Raw genomic sequence first — 18038 nt, 5'->3', positions numbered from 1 at the left:
AGATGAGCATGCGGTTTTTGCTACCGAGGTGTTCCGAGAATGCGTGCTGGAGATTTTTGGCGTCAAGTTTCCGATCGACCTGGTACCGATCGCGATGGGTGATGTTTGTGTCATCGTGGGCATGGATTGGTTGAGCCGTTTTGGAGTAGTGATCGACTGCGAGCGCCAGTTGGTGACTATACGAGACCCTAGTGGGGGAGTGCTTACAGTGTATGGCGAGGGTACCAGATCTGGGTCAGCTTTCTGCTCTGCCGCCAGGGCAAGGCAGAGTTTACAACAGGGTTGTATGGGATTCCTGGCGTATGTGATCGATTTGCGGACCGTGTCAGAGAGGCCGAGTTCTGTATCAGAGGTTCCGCTAGTATGCGAGTTCCCTGATGTTTTCCCCGAGGAGTTACCGGGTGTGCCTCCCGAAAGGCAAGTGGAGTTTTGGATTGATTTGGTTTCGGGGGCGGCACCTATCCCCAAGGCACCTTATCGCCTTGCGCCGCCAAAAATGTAGGAGTTATCCTCGCAGCTTCAGGAGCTGCTGGGGAAGGGATTTATTCGACCGAGTAGCTCGCCATGGGGAACGCTGATCCTTTTTATCAAGAAAAAAGATGGTTCAAACCGGATGTGCATTGATTACCGGGAGTTGAACAAGTTGACGGTCAAGAACCGTTACCCACTTCCAAGGATTGGCGATCTATTCGATCAGCTGCAGGGTGCATCCTGGTTCTCCAAGATTGATTTGAGATCCGGATATCACCAGATGAGAGTGTGCGAGGAGGATATTCAGAAGACGACCTTTAGAACTCGTTATGGGCATTACGAGTTCGTGGTGATGCCTTTTGGACTCACCAACTCACCGACAACATTCATGGATCTCATGAACCGGGTGTGCAGGCCTATGTTGGACTGGTCGGTGATCGTGTTCATCGACGATATCTTAGTATATTCGAGATCCAGAGAGCAGCATGAGGAGCATCTGCGAGAGGTTCTTGGGGTTTTGAGGTCGGAGAGGTTGCATGAAAAATTCTCCAAGTGTGATTTCTGGTTACGAGAGGTCCAGTTCCTGGGACGTCTCGTTAATCAGAATGGGATATTGGTCAATCCGGCCAAGATTGAGGCGGTTATGCGATGGGAGGTGCCGAGATCCCCATCCGAGATCAGGAGTTTTCTGGGATTGGCCGGCTACTATCGGAGATTTATCAGGGATTTCTCCAAGATTGCAGTTCCTCTCACCAAATTGATCCGAAAGGGTGTTACTTTTGCTTGGGGGCCTGAGCAGCATGCATCATTCGAAACTCTTCGCCAGAGATTGTGTGAAGCTCTGGTGTTAGCCCTTCGGGAGGGAGTGGAGGACTTTATGGTCTATTGCGATGCGTCCATCTTAGGGATGGGTGTAGTGTTGATGCAGAGGGGTCACGTGATAGCTTATGCGTCAAGGCAGCTGAAGCCTCACGAGACGAGGTATCCCACCCATGATATGGAGTTAGGGGCGGTAGTGTTCTCCCTCAAGATTTGGCGCCATTACCTTTATGGTGTTCGGTGTACCATATACACGGATCACAAGAGCCTGAAGTATCTCATGGATCAACCCAACCTAAATATGAGACAGAGGAGGTGGTTGGATGTGGTGAAAGATTACAACTGCGAGATCTTGTACCATCCGTGCAAGGCTATTATGGTAGCTGACGCCCTGAGCCGTAGGGCAGAGAGTGCTCCGATCCGAGATGTGTGTATGAGGATGATAGTGATGACTCCAGTCTTGGATACCATTCGAGAGGCCCAGGTGGAGGCCATGAGACCGGAGAACCGCAAAAGGGAGCGGGTGATTGGGCAGGTTTCCGAGTTTACGACCGATATTCGAGGGCTTATGACTTTCCGAGGCGGATTTGGGTGCCTTATACTGGAGGAGCACGCCGTATTCTGACGGAAGAAGCACATAAATCGAGATTCTCGATCCATCCAGGGGCCACTAAGATGTACTTGGACCTGAAGAGAGACTATTGGTGGCCCTGTATGAAGAGGGGCGTAGCTTGGGTAGTCGAGAGGTGCTTGACCTGTCGTCGGGTTAAGGCCGAGAACCAGCGTCCTCATGGCAAGTTGCAGCCACTAGAGGTTCCCCAGTGGAAGTCGGAACAGATTTCCATGGATTTTATCACCAAATTGCCGAGGACAGCGCGAGGTGTCGATGCAATTTGGGTGACTGTGGACCGGTTGACGAAGAGCGCTCACTTCCTTGCTATTAGTGAGAGTTCTTCTTCAGAGAAACTGGCCGATGTATATGTAAGAGAGGTGGTAGCTTGGCATGGAGTGTCGACGTCGATAGTGTAACGACGTAATTTTTCAAAAAAAATTTCATTTTTAAAACATACTTTCATTCATAAAAACATCACAGTAATCCAGTGTATCTCATGATATCACAATAAACAAATCCCAAGATCCTCAAATACATAAATCTTCTCAGTGTGTACAGATCATGCCGGCGCCTTCCCGCGATCCTCGCTCGTACCTGAAACACATAACATAACAACTGTAAGCATAAATGCTTAGTGAGTTCCCCAAAATACCACATACCACACATACACCTTTCCAGGCCATAACTCTGTAGGATCTTCCGATCCATGTGTCTCAGGGACTTCCGTCCCAAACCCCGGTAGACCTTCCGGTCCTACCCATATCGACCTTCCGGTCCGTAACCTCTTGACCTTCCGGTCCATAACCTCTTGACCTTCCGGTCCATATCATCTTGACCTTCCGGTCCATATCATCTTGACCTTTCGGTCCATACCATATATAACATACATAGCACATACATATCACATAACCGCATATAGCACATACATCTCATAGCACACAAGACCTTCCGGTCACCCATATCACATAACCGTGTATAGCACATACATCATAGCATACAAGACCTTCCGGTCACCCATATCACATAACCGCGTATAGCACATACATCATAGCATACAAGACCTTCCGGTCACACATAGGTACCCTTCCAGGTACAATATAGTGAGAAGACTCACCTCGTATGATGTCTAGTAACTCTCGTGCTCGATATCCCTGAATCTCGAAACAACGACCTAGCCCCGCCTAATCACATAAAGTAATTATTTCAAATCATTAACGACTCTCAAGGCTAGGCTACATCCCTTTCTACAATCCCATAGAAGGGTAAAAGACCATTTTACCCCTCCCTGACCCAAAAGTCCACATGTTGACCAACACCCTAAAAGTCAACGAAAGTCAACAACAAGCAGTACGCGGGGCGTACCAGCTCTTGTACGCGGGGCGTACTCCAGCGATCCAGAATCGGGGTCTCGGACCCTTACGCTGCGCGTACTGAGAGTTACGCCCAGCGTAAGTCTCAGTTTCAGCCATTCCATGGATTTTGGTCTTAAACGGTTAAGACATTCCTTCAACTTCCAGATCTGACTCTCCTTAAGCCTCTTATCCCATAAAGTTGGAACCTTTAAGCCTTTGCATGGCTGTAAAGGTCCCCACACCCTCTAACACCTTTCCTTTCTCCTCCAAAGGTCTAGATCTCATGCATGGCTCAACATTTACGTCCAAGATTGCATTTTTATGAACATACAACTCCTATAGTGCTGAAATATGATAGATCTAGGCCAATAGAGACCCATTGCTCATAAAGTCTCCATCTTGGGACCAAAAACCCTAGAAATTGGTCCAAGAAGCACACAACACAAATGACAAGGCAAGTTTTGAGCTTTTTACCTCAGGAAGAAGCTCCAACCTCTGAAAAGCTCGGATCTACTCTTTCCCACAAACTTCTAGCTTCCAAAATGGCCTCTTCTTCTCTTCCACCACCTTGAAATGACACTTAGAAGCTTAGGACACCAACCCACTAGCTAGAAACGAAGGAGGACTCTCTTTTAGGGTTCCACTCTCTGGAATGGAGGCTGAGGTCAAGGCCATAACATTCATTTTATAGTGCACAAGCCCCAAATTAGGGTTTTCACCTAGGCTCGCTACGCCCAGCGTAACCCTGGGTACGCCCAGCGTACCTGGGCGCCTCCGCGTCCAAAATAAGCGCATGAGTACGCGCAGCGTACTCATGAGTACGCCCATCGTACTCATTTGCTACAAATTCCAATTAAGGGCTAATCTTGACAATTTGAAAAAAGAGAAGGGTTAAATAGTTGTACCTAAATTTCGGGATGTTACAATTCTCCCCCACTAGAACCAGACTTCGCCCTCGAAGTCTCATGCTGTAAACAACTCCGGATTCTGCTCCCGCATCTCTGACTCTGTCTCCCAAGTCAGCTCCGACCCTCTCCGATGTTGCCACTGAACCTGAACCAGGGGCACCTCCTTGTTTCTCAGAACCTTGATCTTTCGATCCACAATCGCGATTGGCCTCTCAGCATAATTCAGGCTCGCATCCACCTGAATATCCTCCAGTGGTACCACCGCCGACTCGTCGGCTATACACTTCCTCAACTGAGACACGTGGAAGGTATCATGAATCTGGCTCAGCTCCTCAGGTAGCTCCAACCGATATGCTACCCTGCCCACCCTCACGGTCACCCTGAATGGACCGATGTATCGGGCCCCACCTTGCCCCTTTTCCTGAATCGAATCACTCATTTCCAAGGAGATACTTTCAGGAGTACGAAGTCCCCCACTTGGAACTCCAGCTCGGATTGTCGCCGATCCGCATAACTCTTTTGACGACTCTGAGCCGTCAGTAACCTCTGTCTAACCTGCTGTACCTGCTCTGTCGTCTGAAGCACTATCTCAGTGCTACCCGTCACGCGCTGCCCTACCTCTCCCCAGCAAACGGGAGTCTGACACCTCCTCCCATACAACAACTACCTCGGCCCAGTGACACTCAAGTCACGAAGTTCGCTTAACCCTAAGCGAATGCTACCTTCCCAACTGGAGATCGACTCAACCCCGACCTCTATCATTTGATATCCATCGTTCCATGCAACTTGCGGTACCACCCGTACCTGAGTACTGACCGATACAGGTCTAAGACATCATATGACAAACAATATTCCTCAACATGGAACCCACCTCAGAATCCAGAATCTCATCTCGCCAATCCAACGCACCACCAGAGCCAAACTCAACTCGAGAGTTTGGTCCGACCAAGAGTTGGAGCCACTCGTCCCAACGAAGCACTCAACTCAGAACTCATTTCTCGTAACCCATGCGTACCTCACTTATCCCATTCTTTCGGATTATGATGACCACACCTCACTCAGACCATAATTACTCCCTATCATTGAGGAGACCCCGGTCTCGCCCCTGGTCCAACCACCAGGTGCCCAAAAACTCGTAAATTAGGGCCATCCCATGCCTAAAACTCTTATGCACCATGCTCTGATCAAAGAGTACTTTATAATGACAACTTCTTACTGACTAGCATGAACTATGTTTTCCCCGTAGCATCACATCAACTTCTCATTGACTGGTGAGTACTACGGCTTCCCACGGTATCACCACAACCTCTGACTAGCGAGTACTACGGCTTCCCATAGCATCATAACAACCTCTGGCTAGTGAGCACTACAGCTTCCCGTAGCATCACAACAACCTCTGACCAGTGAGTACTACGGCTTCCCGTAGCATCACAACAACCTCTGACTAGTGAGTACTACGGCTTCCCGTAGCATCACAACAACCTCTGACTAGTGAGTACTACGGCTTCCCGTAGCATCACAACAACCTCTGACCAGTGAGTACTACGGCTTCCCATAGCATCACAACAACCTCTGACTAGTGAGTACTACGGCTTCCCGTAGCATCACAACAACCTCTGACTAGTGAGTACTACGGCTTCCCGTAGCATCACAACAACCTCTGACTAGTGAGTACTACGGCTTCCCGTAGAATCACAACAACTTCTGACCAATGAGTACTACGGCTTCCCGTAGCATCACAATAACTTCTGACCAGTGAGTACTACGACTTCCCGTAGCATCACAACAACCTCTGACCAGTGAGTACTATGGCTTCCCGTAGCATCACAAAAACCTCTGATAAATCTCCGATAGTAGCCGGCCAATCCCAGAAAACTCCTGATCTCGGTGGGTGATCTCGGCACCTCCCAACTCATAACCGCCTCAATCTTGGCCGGATCGACCAAAATCCCATCCTGGTTGACGAGATGCCCCAAGAACTGGACCTCCCGTAACCAGAACTCGTACTTGGAGAATTTGGCATAAAGCCTCTCCGTCCTCAATACCCCGCGAATCTCTCTCAGATGCTCCTCGTGCTGCTCTCTAGATCTCGAATACGCCAGCATATCGTCGATGAACACGATCGCCGAACGATCCAACATTGGTCTACACACCCTGTTCATGAGATCCATGAACGTTGCCGGTGCATTGGTGAGCCCGAAAGGCATCACCACGAACTCGTAATGCCCATAATGAGTCCTGAACGCCGTCTTCTGGATATCCTCATCATGCATCTCATCTGGTGATATCCAGACCTCAGATCAATCTTGGAGAACCAAGACGCTCCCTGCAACTGATCGAACAAATCGTCGATCCTCGGTAATCAATACACATCCGGTGTGAACCATCCTTTTTCTTGACAAAAAGGATCGGCGCTCCCCATGGCGAGCTACTCGGTCGAATAAACCCCTTTCCCAGCAGCTCCTGAAGTTGCAAGGATAAATCCTGCATCTCTGGCGGTGCAAGGCGATAAGGCGCCTTGGCGATAGGCGCTGCCCCCGGAACCAAATCAATGCGGAACTATACCTGCCTCTCGGGAGGCACACCCGGAAACTCCTCAGGAAAAACATCTGGGAACTCACGCACTATCGGAACGTCATCCATCGAACTTGGCCTCCCAGCGGCCTCTCGTGTGTCCATCACATAGGCTACAAACCCGCTGCAGCCCTGCTACAAACTCTGTCTCGCTCTGGCGGCTGAACAAAACGCCGACCCACATCGGGTACCCTCATTGTACACCGTAAGTACTCCCCCACTGGGGTCTCGTATCGTCACCAACTGTCGCTCGCAGTCTATGACAGCCCCAATCGGCTCAACCAATCCATGCCCACTATGACACATACGTCCCCCATCGCTATCGGGACCAGATCTATCGGGAACTCAACACCGAAGATCTCGAGTACACATCCTCGAATCACATCTGTAGCATACACCGCTCGCTCGTCAGCTATGGAAACTTGTAAAGGTCGTCTCGACACCTCTTGTCGGCTACTGATGTGTCGACTAAACGCTATCGACACAAATGATCGACTCGCACCCGAGTCAAATAACACTAAGGCAGGTACAAAACTCACAAGAAAAGTACCAACCACAACATCGGGTGCTGCGCGGACCTCCTCCGCTGTCAACTGGAAAGCTCTCCCATGAGCCTTCGGTGCCTCGGCCTTTGCTGGCCGAATCTCGGTAGCCCTAGCAGCAGGTGCAGATCCCTGTGCTGATCCCTGATGTAGCTGCGGGCACTCGGCCTTCCGATGGCCAGTCTGGTTGCAATGAACGCAAACCATGAATCCCTTGGGGCAATCCTTGGCGATATGCCCCTCCTTGCCACATTTGTAGCAAGCACCTGATCGACAGACCCCATCATGTCCCTTGCCGCACTTCACACAAGTGCGGCCCTTCTGGCCTCCAGATCTCGTATCTGCGGACCTTGCCCGCTTGGCTGCCGGCTGAGACTGTGCCGGCCGCCGATCCATCCTCTGAGACTCGGCCTCCTCCCTGGCCTGAGTCTCCAACTCAATCTCCCTCTTCCAGGCATTTTCCTGAAGCTCAGCAAATGTCCGGTAAGTCGATTTCGACACGAACTCCCGTATATCCCTCCTCAAATCGCCCAAATACTGGCTCATGCGTGCCTGCTCAGTAGACACTTGCTCAGGGCAGAACATCGCCCTCTCATGAAACATCCTGGTAACCACAGTAATCGAATCAGTACCCTGCTTGAGGGTCAAGAACTCCTGAACCAACCGTTCCCTCTCCACAGGGGGAACATACTCATCTCTAAACATGATGGTGAACCTCTCCCAGATCACCGCTGAAATCTCTGCAAGAGTGAAGCTCGCCGTCACGAACTTCCACTAATCCTTCGCTCCCAATCGAAGCTGGTTCAACGCGAACCGTACCCTCAGATGCTCCGGACATGAACACGTGCAGAAGCATCCCTCGATATCAGCAATCCATCTCATCGCAGCGATCGGATCCTGCGTCCCATCAAACTCTGGTGGCTCCGTGTTGCTGACTCTCGAAGCAACAACGAGTCACCTCCCTGAGGTCTGGCAGCAGCCACTGCTGCAGTAGCTGCAGCAGCCGCAGCCTCAGTCACCGCTTCATACCGCTCATCAAAAGTCTCAATGAATGTGGTCTTGATAGACCCAAACATCTCCGGAATCTCGGCTCGAATCGCCGCTGCCACCTCATGTGGATCATCTGACGAAGCTCCTCGTCACTCACGCCACTTGGCTCAGGTCTGTGACGTGTCCCAACCATGATGTCTCTCAAATACAACATAATAATATCAGAGACTCGCTCGAGCATACTTGCACTCGATCACTCAACCCTACTTGTTCTCTAGTACCCAAAGGATTCTTACTTAGAGTGCACTGCTCCGGTGTCTTCAGTAGTAAGGGCCCTATACTACCATCCACACCGCATCAGTATTCACCCTAAGCCCTCCTCCTTGGATCCCAGATCACAAGTACTCTATATCTTACTGGCATAGGCTACCCTTCGGTAGACCTCTCATCAGCTCCTCACTGCTACCTACTCGCTCTCAAGCATCACATGGCAGCAGAAATCTCCCTAGGCTAAGGCATCACAAATCAGGCCACTCTAGTCCTAATATGAATACCTAGCCTACTCTAGCATGCATATCATAACATATCTCATAACACATAATGTAAGGGTATTTTGGGAAATCACCGTTCGGGTGCTGGCTGATCGTACACACTGCTTCCTTCTGCCTTTCTCAAAATCTTTTGCTCTTTTAGAAAAATTATTTATTTTATGAAAAACTTTCTCAATTCCTCAGTTTGAGTTCAGGTTCATCCGAGGATGCACCCGAATCCCTCAAACCAAGGCTCTGATACCAACTTGTAACGACGTAATTTTTCAAACAATTTTTCATTTTTAAAACATACTTTCATTCATAAAAACATCACAGTAATCCAATGTATCTCATGATATCACAATAAACAAATGCCAAGATCCTCAAATACATAAATCTTCTCAGTGTGTACAGATCATGCCGGCGCCTTCCCGCGATCCTCGCTCGTACCTGAAACACATAACATAACATTTGTAAGCATAAATGCTTAGTGAGTTCCCCAAAATACCACATACCACACATACGCCTTTCCAGGCCATAACTCTGTAGGATCTTCCAATCCATGTGTCTCAGGGACTTCCGTCCCAAACCCCGGTAGACCTTCCGGTCCTACCCGTATCGACCTTCCGGTCCGTAACCTCTTGACCTTCCGGTCCATAACCTCTTGACCTTCCGGTCCATATCATCTTGACCTTCCGGTCCATATCATCTTGACCTTCCGGTCCATACCATACATAACATACATAGCACATACATATCACATAACCGCATATAGCACATACATCTCATAGCACACAAGACCTTCCGGTCACCCATATCACATAACCGTGTATAGCACATACATCATAGCATACAAGACCTTCCGGTCACCCATATCACATAACCGCGTATAGCACATACATCATAGCATACAAGACCTTCCGGTCACACATAGGTACCCTTCCAGGTACAGTATAGTGAGAAGACTCACCTCGTATGATGTCTAGTAACTCTCGTGCTCGATATCCCTGAATCTCGAAACAACGACCTAGCCCCGCCTAATCACATAAAGTAATTATTTCAAATCATTAACGGCTCTCACGGCTAGACTACATCCCTTTCTACAATCCCACAGAAGGGTAAAAGACCAGTTTACCCCTCCCTGACCCAAAAGTCCACATGTTGACCAACACCCTAAAAGTCAACGAAAGTCAACAGCAAGCAGTACGCGGGGCGTACCAGCTCTTGTACGCGGGGCGTACTCCAGCGATCCAGAATCAGGGTCTCGGACCCTTACGTTGTGCGTACTGAGAGTTACGCCCAGCGTAAGTCTCAGTTTCAGCCATTCCATGGATTTTGGTCTTAAACGGTTAAGACATTCCTTCAACTTCCAGATCTGACTCTCCTTAAGCCTCTTATCCCATAAAGTCGAAACCTTTAAGCCTTTGCATGGCTGTAAAGGTCCCCACACCCTTTAACACCTTTCCTTTCTCCTCCAAAGGTCTAGATCTCATGCATGGCTCAACATTTACGTCCAAGATTGCGTTTTTATGAACATACAACTCCTATAGTCCTGGAATATGATAAATCTAGGCCAATGGAGACCCATTGCTCATAAAGTCTCCATCTTGGGACCAAAAACCCTAGAAATTGGTCCAAGAAGCACACAACACAAATGACAAGGCAAGTTTTGAGCTTTTTACCTCAGGAAGAAGCTCCAACCTCTGAAAAGCTCGGATCTACTCTTTCCCACAAACTTCTAGCTTCCAAAATGGCCTCTTCTTCTCTTCCACCACCTTGAAATGACACTTAGAAGCTTAGGACACCAACCCACTAGCTAGAAACGAAGGAGGACTCTCTTTTAGGGTTTCACTCTCTGGAATGGAGGCTGAGGTCAAAGCCATAACATTCCTTTTATAGTGCACAAGCCCTAAATTAGGGTTTTCACCTGGGCTCGCTATGCCCAGCGTAACCCTGGGTACGCCCAGCGTACCTAGGCGCCTCCGCGTCCAAAATAAGCGCATGAGTACGCGCAGCGTACTCTTGAGTACGCCCAGCGTACTCATTTGCTACAAATTCCACTTAAGGGCTAATCTTGACAATTTGACCAAAGAGAAGGGTTAAATAGTTGTACCTGAATTTCGGGATGTTACAGATAGTGTCAGATCGGGATGTGCGCTTTACTTCCAGGTTCTGGAAGAAGTTTCATGAGGAGTTGGGTACGAGATTGCACTTCAGTACGCTCGACAGACGAGCAGAGTGAGCGGACGATTCAGACGCTCGAGGACATGCTTCGAGTATGTGTTATGGACTTCGGTGGAAGTTGGGACAAATATATGCCCTTGGCTGAGTTTTCTTACAACAACAGCCACCATTCCGGTATTGGTATGCCTCCTTTCGAGCTCCTTTATGGGAGAAGGTGTCAGACTCCTATCTGTTGGGGATAGGTGGGGCAGCGAGTGATGGGTAGCACTGAGATAGTGCTCAAGACGACTGAGTAGATTCAGCAGGTCAGTCAGAGGTTACTGACACCCTAGAGTCACCAGAAGAGTTACGCAGACAGGCGACGATCCGAGCTTGAGTTTCAGGTTGGAGATTTTGTCCTTCTGAAGGTATCCCCTTGGAAAGGGGTGATCCGATTCAGGAAACGGGGCAAGCTTGGGCCCCGATACATCGGTCCTTTCAGGGTGACCGCCAGAGTAGATAGGGTAGCGTACCGTTTGGAGCTACCTACGGAGTTGAGTCAGATTCATAACACATTCCATGTGTGTCAGCTACGGAAGTGTGTAGCCGACGAGACAGCAGTAGTACCATTAGAAGACATTCAGGTTGATGCGAGCCTGAATTACATAGAGAGACCAATTGCGATCATGGATCGAAAGGTGAAGGTTCTGAGGAACAAAGAGGTACCCCTGGTTCAAGTCCAGTGGAAACATCGGAGAGGGTCCGAGTTGACGTGGGAGCCGGAGTCCAAGATGCGAGAGTAGTATCCAGAGTTATTTTCAGATCATGACTTCGGGGGTGAAGTCTGATTCTAGTGGGGGAGAATTGTAACATCCGGACTTAAAAGGTATATCATTTGTTATTATTTATTTATTTATCTTTTGAGCTACTCGACGAGTCGGTGCTCCAACTCGTCGAGTAGAGTCGCGATGTGCCACGTAGGATTAATGACCTACTCGACGAGTCCGAGAGCCGAATTGCCGAGTAGGCGCTGGGATGAGAAACCCTAAATCCCCGGGTTTGGGGCCTATTTGAAGGCACTTATAGCCTCATTTGCGGCTACCCTTCCTTGAGAGCAAACCCTAAACGACCTTTGAACCTAGAGAGAGAGAGTGCTTTGCTAATTGTGAGTGTTTGGTGCATTTTGTGAAGAGAATAGAAGATTTCCAAGCTAAGGGACAAGAGGGTGCTGCTAGATCTGAGGTTGTTTCACTTCAAAGCTTCTGGTAAAGGTATAAATCTTGCACCTTTCTCATTATTTTGTATAGATCTCATGATTTTGTGAATCTAGGGTTTTTCCACCCAAATATGAGGACCTTGAGTGTTCCATGCTCATTGAGAGGGTTAAACTTCAGATCCGGACCAGGTGAGGTCCCTAGAGTCCAAAAGTCCCTGCTTTATCCAACCATAATAGTGATCTTGAGTAAAAACCCTTTTTGGGGTGTGTTTTGGCATTTTAAGCTCAAAATGCCATGCATGAACGTAAAGCCTGTGACTTTACGTGATAGATGAGCCTTAGGAGTGTAGATCTAGAGTTTGGGGAGGTTCTCTTCCTTGAAAACGATTGAATGAGAGATGAGTCTGAATGGACTCGCCGAGTCAAGAAGCCGACTTGACGAGTCGGATGGGGTTGTCCCGATGATCTTCATCGTGCATCAACTCGGCGAGTTCACTGGTCAACTTGACGAGTTGAGCCAGACTTTTGAGTGATTCTGTGGATGGCGAGCAGACTCGTCGAGTCCCATGAGTGCACTCGACGAGTAGGGTCAACATGAACTGTTGACTCGAGTTTGACTTCTGTTGACTTAGGGTTTGGTCAACCCTGTCTTTGGGAAACCATGGAGGGGTAAATTGGTCTTTTCCTACTTCAAGAGAGAGAGAGAGAGAGAGAGAGAGATAACTTAGTAAAATGTGTGATTTAAAGAGTTAATTAGATATAATTATCTAATTGATTAGGAGGAGGCTAGACTTGGTGATTCGTTTGCGAGAGTATTCATTCACTTAGCTTACTTACGAGGTGAGTCTTCTCACTATACTTACCAAGAGTGGTATCTTTACATGATTGAGCTGTTTTATGTGTTTATCTGTGTATTGTGATATTATGCATTATGTCTTGTAATTATTGTTGAATATTGTTGCTATGAGTTTACTGAGTTGGAACCGGAGGGTTCCACTGAGACACATTGACCGGAGGGTCTTATTGAGTTATGGCCTAGAGTGGCTAATGAGCTGTGTATGGTATTTTGGGGGAACTCACTAAGCTTTGTGCTTACCGTGTTATGTGTTATGTGTTTCAGGTACTTCTCAAGATCACAGGAAGGCGCCGACTTGATTGTACACACATCAGAGATTGTTTTATGGTTTAGAGGATCCTGGAGTTTTATACACTTTTATCTTTTGAACATGAGTTTTGGTGGATTGACAATGTGGCATTTTATGGTTATTTATTAAAATTAATGTGTTTTTGAAAAGTAAAAAATTTGGTTAAAATTTTACGTCATTACATCAGTATATTAGGATCACTATGTGAGAATAACGGGAATAGATAATCGGGTGAATTATTTGAAAAGAACTTAATTAAGGTGGGTTGAAAACCCTATGTGCTCACCAGGACCCCAAGCCTGACCTACTCCGTTTCTTTGTATCACTGCTAGCGGCACGAAGTCCCAAGGATGTTGAGTGATTTATGGATAATTGTAGGAAATAGTGTAATAAACTCTTGTAAGGTCTGTAATATTTTCGTTATGCTTATGTTTCTATATTGACGATGCCATCCTGAAGTTATTAATGAAACACATTTCTTCAGAAATGCTTGGTAATAATATTATCACATTATTGGGAACAAATTTTGCATTATAATTCTTTAAAAATGATACTTTGAAATGAAATAAGCATAATTAAATCGATCTTTTCTAGCCGTGAAAATGGGGATGTCACATTTGATATCAAAGAATTAGTTTAAGTGAACTAGGAATATTTGAGGATTTCTAGACTTAAACTTAGAATGCTAAGTGATGATTGTAAGGTGAGTGTTTGTTATACTTAAGGTTGTATGCCTAAAATGGCACATGCACTAACTTATTTTAGGAATGATACCTAGATTGCTTTTATGTGCTAAACGATTATGATAAAGCATGATATAGCGATAAGATGCCTTAAGATGCTTTAGGTTTCCTACATAGGATGTTATAATTTGAATAAATCAATGGTTTGTTGCCAAAGTATATTTAGAAATTTTATATGTTCGAGATTATAAATGTTTAATTACAGTATTATAACTGGCATATAACTTTTCGGAGTGATAAGGAAGTGTTATGTATCTAAACATATCTAAAACCTTCGCTATCTTAAATTCTCGTCTCAGTACACTGAACATCGGATTTGGTGTATTGATCGACATGGTGAGAACTCGAAGCGGATTAGGAAACGATAATCAGCATCCCGAGCCTCATGCAATCGAGCATACACCAAGTGCATTTCCTTCGCAAGAACCAATCACGATGGCAGGAGTCCAAGCACCGATTCAGTATATGATGGCCGAGAAAAGGATGAGATGAGACAAATGTTAAAGAATAATATGGATGAACCTACCGCACCTGTTGTGCAACCCGATCTGAATAAAGGACAGTATGAAGAAGGAAACTATAATCAGACTGTGATCGAAGCTGAGCCATGTGTGGTTAGAAGGAACCAACCAGATGAAGGAGACGATGAACATGGATGCAAGTACAAGGATTTCATGGCATCCAAGCCACTAAGTCTTTCTATAAGCCCAACACTGGTGGAAGTCATGGATCGGATCTCCGATATGGAGACGGTGTTTGAGAGCGGCGACTGTAGCAACAAGCAGAAGACCGTTCTCGCGGTCAGGCAGTTGGAGACTGGGGTATTAAGCTGGTGGAAGTTACTGGATGATACCATGCCCAAATGAGAAGCTATAAGATGTCTTGGGAAGACTTTCTTGTGCAATTGAAAATGCAGTACTGCTCTGAGCAGGATCTTTTTAAGATTAACAATGAATTTCATAACCTAAAGAAGGGAAAGATGAGCATCAGCGAGTATGCTACAAGTTTTACGGAGAAAATGAAGCTTGTTCCTTGATTGGTTCCAACTGAACCCTCCAGGATCAACAAGTTTACTAGTGGACTACTGACATATTTCAGTCCAATAGTGAAGCTAGCAACCATCATGAAGGTAGCCATCTGGACAGCTAAGAATACTGAGACCCAAATAGAAGAGAAGGCTATGGAAAGAGCGGAGTCAGGAGAGAAGAGAAATTTTAAGGGATCTGCAAGATCCAACAAGAAAAGCAGATTATCTAGTTTGGTTCCAAGAAGTTTGGAGGAGGAGGAGGAGGTGAAGAAAAATGGTGTGAGAAGTAAAAAAAGAAGCCCTCTGGAAAATGTAGTGAGGAGGTGACCTGTTACAAGTGTGGAAGGAAGGGTCACTATGCCAACGAGTGTATATTCAACAAGAGGGTGTGCTACAGTTTTGGGGAGGAAGGGCATGTGTAGAAGGATTGGCCAAAGAAGAAGGAGGCTGCAAGGCCAAATGTGTCACCAAAGCCAAATGAAAGAGCATTCCAAATGACTCTAAAAGAAGGATAGGAGGAAGCAGATGTCGCTTCAGGTACTTTCCTAGTAAATGATTTGCCTGTCAATATTTTGTTTGATTCTGGAGATAATTACTCCTTTATTTCGCACAAATTTGGTAGAAGACTAACATTGCCTGTAGATAGACTAGATAATGCCTTAACAGTCGAGGTAGCTACTGGAAAATTCATACCTGTTACTAATTGCATTAAGAACATCGTTATTGACTTGAATGGGAATAAGTTCCATGAGGAATTACTACCCATTAAGTTAAATGGTTTCGACATAGTATTAGGAATGGATTGGCTTAGTACAAACGATGTCGAGATACTATATAGAAAGAAGATAGTGAAGATAAACTCTCCTAGAATAGAATCATTTGTGGTGTACCAGGACAAACGCCAAGTAAATTCTTGAATTATCTCCCTAATGAAAGCTAGAAAGTATTTGGCCAAAGGATGTACATCATATTTAGCGTTCATGATCGATGCAAAGAATGATAAGATGGAGACGAAAAGAATACACGTGGTGTGGGACTTTCTGAAAATCTTTCGCGAAGATCTTCATGGGTTTCCCCCTGATAGACAAGTAGAGTTTCGAATAGACATGTTACCAGGAACCATACTGATAGAAAAAGCACCATACAGATTAGCACTGATGGAGATGAAGGAGCTTATGATTCAACTTCAGGAGTTGTTGGACAAAGGTTTCATAAGACGTAGTTCTTCACCTTGGGGAGCTTTGGTGTTATTCGTAAAGAAGAAGGATGTGAGCATGAGGATGTGCATAAATTACAAAGAACTAATTAAAGTAACAGTGAAGAATAAATACCCTTTGCCTAGAACTGGCATGCTTGATCAGTTGCAAGGCGCAAGATACTTCTCGAAGATTGATCTCAGTCAGGGTATCATCAGCTGAAGGTACGAGAGCAAGATGTTGAGAAGACAACGTTCAGAATGAGGTATGAACATTATGGGTTTTTGGTTATGTCGTTCAGACTACCAATGCTCTAGCATTATTTATGGATCTGATGAATAGGGTTTTTAAACCTTTCATCAACAGATATGTAATAGTGTTCATCAACAACATTCTGATTTACTCAAAGAACTAGCAGGAGCATGGAAATCACTTACATTAATAAGTATTGGAAGTTCTAAAGAAGGAGAAGTTGTTTGCTAAGTTCTCTAAATGCAATTTTTGGATCCAAGAGGTGCAATTCTTGGGTCATGAGGTCAACCAAGAAGGAATAATGGTTGATCCAACAAAGATTGAAGCATTGATGAAGTAGGAACGACCAAAAAGTCCCACTGAGATTCGTAGCTTTTGGGATTAGCTGGATATTACAAAAGGTTTATCCAGGGCTTTTCTTCGATAACTGCTCCATTGACAACTTTGACCCACAAAGGAGCTTTATATACATAGAGTGAGAAGCACGAAGAAGCTTTTGAAAAGATAAAGAAGTGATTGTGTGAAGCACCAATCCTTGCTTTACCCGAAGGAGTCGAAGACTTTGTAGTTTATAGTGATGCATCTGGAGTTGCTTTAGGTTGTGTTTTGACCCAAAGATATAAAGTAATAGCAAATGCATCCAGACAATTGAAAGACCATGAGAAAAGATACCTCACTCATGATTTGGAGTTGGTGGTAATGGTTTTTGCACTAAAGATATGGAGGCATTATCTTTATGGAAGAAAGTGTAAACTTTTCACTAATCATAAGAGCCTCCAATATCTATTTGACCAGAAGGAATTAAACATGAGACAAAGATGCTGACTAGAGTTACTCAAGGATTATGACTGCGAGATACTTTACCACCCTGATAAAGCGAATGTCGTAGTTGATGCTCTGAGTCAAAAAGTGAACCTGGAAAGGAAAAGGCCAAGAGAATTAAGAATTGAAATTATCTCAAAGATTGTAGAAAGTATCAAGAAAGCTCAGGAGGAAGCTTTGGAGGGAGATAACTCAAAAAAAGAACAGTTAGGAAAAACGTTAGTGTTTGGTACAAACAGTCAAGGATTAAAGGTATTCCAAAATAGGATCTGGGTGCCCAAGATAGGAGGAATGAGAGAACTTCTCATGGAAGAAGCTCACAAGACCTTGTACTCGATTCATCACAGCAGTACGAAGATGTATAGGGATCTAAAGCCTTACTATTGGTGGTTGACGATGAAGCCCGTCGTTGCAAAATATGTGTCTGAATGTGTGACCTGTGCGAGAGTTAGGACACAACATTAGAAACCATATGGAAGTTTGGAGCCTTACCTATACCCATGGGTAAATGGGAAGAAATCACCATGGATTTTGTGACCAGGCTACCAAGGAAAAATAATGGTCACAACATGATTAGGGTAATCGTGTATTGATTCACAAAGAGTGCACACTTCATAGTGGCCAATGAGAGATGCTCTATGGATAAGCTTGAAAATGTTAATGTGAAAGAGATAG

The sequence above is a fragment of the Lactuca virosa genome, chromosome 4 (genome assembly GCF_052849685.1).
Source record: "Lactuca virosa cultivar CGN04683 chromosome 4, Lactuca_virosa_CGN04683_v6, whole genome shotgun sequence".
Taxonomy (NCBI): domain Eukaryota; kingdom Viridiplantae; phylum Streptophyta; class Magnoliopsida; order Asterales; family Asteraceae; genus Lactuca; species Lactuca virosa.
This window is presented reverse-complemented; position numbering follows the sequence as displayed.